This window comes from Trichechus manatus, unplaced genomic scaffold (genome assembly GCF_000243295.1).
Source record: "Trichechus manatus latirostris isolate Lorelei unplaced genomic scaffold, TriManLat1.0 scaffold00029, whole genome shotgun sequence".
NCBI classification, from domain to species: Eukaryota; Metazoa; Chordata; class Mammalia; order Sirenia; family Trichechidae; genus Trichechus; species Trichechus manatus.
This window is the reverse complement of record NW_004443965.1, coordinates 15,053,962-15,058,080: the sequence shown is the minus strand read 5'-3', so window position 1 is coordinate 15,058,080 and position 4,119 is coordinate 15,053,962. Positions and strand designations below refer to the sequence as shown.

The window sequence follows — 4,119 nt, the reverse complement described above, 5'->3', positions numbered from 1 at the left end:
TTCCAGTGGGTGCTTCCTATATGAATGTGGAAACCTCTCATCAAATGACAAGTGGGCCACTAGGGATGAATGAATGCTCGAATTGCTTTTTATGACAGTAAATAAAATTATTTTGAAATGGAACGGAGGTCTTGTCTATAGAGAAAAGACTCTTTAGTTATTATTATGCTTGGCTAAATTGGTTTTCTGAAGTGAGAATGCAGTATTCCCAACAGATTGGGTACTTGTATTGAATTATTTTAATTTAAAAATAATCATTGAGGGAGGCAGAGATGAGATCTTGTGCTAAACTAGGAATGGCAAAAAAACAGAGAATAAGGAATTTTTTTGCTGTTGTTTGCTTGTTTTTCTGCTTCCTGACTTTCCTCTTTGGCATTCTCTAAGTCTCTGTTACTGGCGTTTTAAAAAAAAAAATTTTTTTTAATCTACATATTCTCTCTCAACACTCTCAGCCAATCCCTCAGCTTCATGTATTACCAATGCTTTGTGAAAGACAACTGAATCTCTCTTTAGAGCTGAAGGACTTCTTGTTATATGGGATGATAAGCCTCTATTGTTATATGGGATGATAAGCCATCTTGGTTTAGCGTTCTGTTGTTTGCATCCAATCAACCAGGACCGGAATTCTCCCCTGAATACCAAACTGCAGCCAACTCTACACGTTCTGGCACCAGCAACCAAACTGCTGCTCCCCGGTGTCCCCTAGGTTGGCATAGCCCTGGGGTGGAAAACAAACTGATTCTCTCTGTAGGTAGACCTGCCAGCTCTACTCTGCTATGCCCAGTCAGCAATAGGCCAAATTTGATGCCCTAAAGCCAAGCAGTGATCCCTGTTTCCCAAGGGAGAAATAGCTCTTCTACAGTTCCAATTCCCACCTCCTCCCCACTCACTTGGGGACAGAATCCTGATAGACTATCTTGAGAGCAGCTGGAACACTAGGAGTAGACCTTACAAACTCTCAGAGATATCTAAAACCAAAAACCAAACCTGTTGCAGTCAAGTCATATAGAGTGGAACTATAGAGTTTCCAAGGAGTGGCTGGTGGATTTGAACAGCCAACTTTTTGGTTAGCAGCCAAACTCTTAACCATTGTGCCATCAGAGATATCCAATATTTGCTTTTCTCCAATGAGAAAAAACATTCATAGGAGAACAAAGTGAGGGACCCCAGCAGAATGCTGGGGTATTACATGGGCCTCAGAAGAAATCAGAAGGGCCAATACAGGGTATAGTGTCTCAATCTCAAAACTTAGGTAAAATACCTGGGCCCCAGAGAGATGTGGGAGTACCATTTGTCCTTCCAGAATATAGAGGTGTGCCCTTCTCTCCAGATGAAGTGGTTCCATCTTCCATGAACTCCCAGTCTTGTCCCATAGTTTCTGACCACCTCTATCATAAGACTCCTGAACAGATAGCTTGGCTGAAATTCCACCAGGAGTTTTATGAAGAGAAGAGAAAGAATCAGAGACAAGAGGTTGTGCCCTCCAAGATATGGAGATTTACGAGCGTGAACTTCAGGAAGGGATCCTCGGGCCTCTCCCTCTGTTCCAGATGACCTCTAGTGTGCAGAGAGCCATTTTCTGATAGTATGACTAGGCCACATTCTCTGCCCTTAGAAGTATGACTCCCTTACTCATCATGTCAGGGAGCTAGATATGCTCCCTGGATTTGCAGGAATGATAAACTCTGAAATTGAAGGGCCAAATGTCCTTAGCCCTGTATCCAAAGTAAATCATTCTCAAGTCAGTTGGCTAGACAATGTGCCAAAAATCCAAGATAATTGAAACTCCCTTCCTGGAAAAGGGGTCATCAGTTGTCTTGGCTGAGGGGAGCACTTCTCAAATTCCCAAAGATTATCTGAAGAGATGTTTCAACAGCATCTGGCAGAGAAACAATGAGCCACCACTCATCCCTGGGATAAGCATAGCAAGCATAAAGCCCAGCAGGTAGATGACAAGAATGATCCCAGACTTTCAGCAAATAATCTCATTTTACCTCAGTACCAGTTGAAAGCCTTCTGAGTCATTCCAGGGGTGATTTTCCAAAACGAATGTCCTGCAGATGGGCCCTGGTTGGGAACTTGACATTGGCATGGTCCTTAATATTCACAAAGGGAGATACCAATCTAAGCATCCGTATGGGATCTCACTGTCACGTGACACTTCAAAAGATGAGAGAAGCTGAGTGTACCCTAGGAGATGATGAATTATGCCTGATGGCTCACAGATGTTTCCTTCTCAACATAAGATGATGCCCCTGACATTTGGTGAGCACCCTCAGCAGGAATATGGCATGGGCCCCAGACCATTCCTTTCCATGTCTCAAGGTCCAGGCAGCAACTGAGGTTTGCAGAATCTGCAAGAACCAATCAGGTCTGCACGAAGGAGTAATAGTCACCTCAGTCATATGCCACCACTATCTCTCAACCTTTCCAGGAACTCTCATAGCCTCAACACAGCTCCTCCAGTTTAACTCAGTCTATGATAGAATATATCCTTGAATATATCTGTGGCAGGCAGCCAGGTGCATTCCCCAGGCATCAACCCTCTGAAATCTCCCGCCATGTACAATCTGATCACCATTGCTGAGCTTGTCCTCAAGGAACCTCAAATACCACCAGAGTCCATGGTGGCACGGGCATGGTGGCAAGTCCAGACGCTGCTGCTTGCATTAAATCACCCCCTATCTTGGGGTCTGCTGCTCTTTTGCTTATTGATCTGCTTCTGTGAATATCTCCAGAAATCTTCCCTTTAGTATACTTTGCCTTCACAGTCTACCCATTTCCAAACTTGATCTCCATTATGATGCCTTCAATATCCAGATTTGCAATGTCCTACTCCACCTAATTATACCACGATGCCATCAAGACTATGGTCAGCTCAGATAATGATTCCCCTTCAGCTCTTTTTGTCTACTTATCATCAGTGAATAACATGCCAGGCATGAGCATCAATACACAGAATCCTCAAGTTTCAGTTCTAAACTCCGTGGTTCCGATATCAACTCTCAGTCCAATGGGAATAACCTAGCCTTTTTCTCATTTTAACCAGATGCCCTTTCTGAATTCCATGAGACCCAACATACTTTCTCATATTGTTCCAATTGGGCCTGATTTGATGTCAGACCACCCTATGATAGGGCATGAGCCCCAGAAGTCTCTGATGGTACCTCAAGGATGATATCTCAAGGTTTCCCCAGGCGCTCCCTCCGGTAAAGTCTCTTTCACATCAGTTTCCATGTCCCCAGTATGGGCAGAAAAATTTCCCAGAAGACATGAGTTTTCTAGGAGAAAACCTTCTTTGCCATCCCAGAAAGGTCTCTGTAAATTCAGTAGATGTAGCACTTTGCAAGCCTGGAGGCCCAGGTGGTCCTGACTGCTTAACTTTCCTGGGGAACAGCATGTCTTCAGTGTGTATGGGCCCAGATCTGCACAAGATCACACCTGAGTTTGATCTGTCCCACTCCATCTGAGAAGCCCAGCCAGACACTAACAATTATTTGGAGCGGAAGTCTTGGGCCATAAATAGTTCCAGGATCCTTGACCTGTGTTTTGGCAGATGCACTAGATGATGGTCAAACAAGCCCCCAGAATTTCCTAGCATGGGAATTCCAGGGCCATTGGGAACTGTAGGCATTCCTTTGGGGACAGCTCCATCCATGCTGGGTCTCAACCCCATGAGATTGCTGGTCTTTTTCCAGCAGAATATTAATGAAAAGCATCAAAAAAAAAAAAAAAGGAAATAAGTTCAGTGATGGGTAGGGGAAGCAAGGAAATAATTCTTTTTTAAATAACGAAGCTTAAGACATCTGTTTCTCAGTTCAAGAGCTCTTCAGTACTTTCTCTCCCTATATATCCAAATCCACCTACACGTTTCTCTTGCCGTCCCTCATTCTTTGCCATCTCTTCTGTTAAGTGTGTCTTCTTACCCTTCTTACCCTAGGGCTCATCCTGCTTACCCCCTCATTCCCTCCTCTTTTTCCCTTTGACAGCTACAATTGGTGGTGTTATTTAGGGGAGATAAATCTAGCAAAGCCTCACCTTCCATGCTGAACATCGTCTTGGTTCTGAGAGGGAGAGGTCTGTCCTTGGAATGCTGTATGGTTTTTCATCCCTTGGTCC

At 44.1% G+C, this 4,119-nt stretch overlaps 1 pseudogene; it reads left to right on the top strand.

Moving 5' to 3' along the window:
* Positions 1 to 565: 565 nt before the first annotated feature.
* Positions 566 to 3,743, top strand: LOC101342158 (B-cell CLL/lymphoma 9 protein pseudogene; annotated as a pseudogene).
* The last annotated feature ends 376 nt before the right edge of the window (positions 3,744 to 4,119 follow it).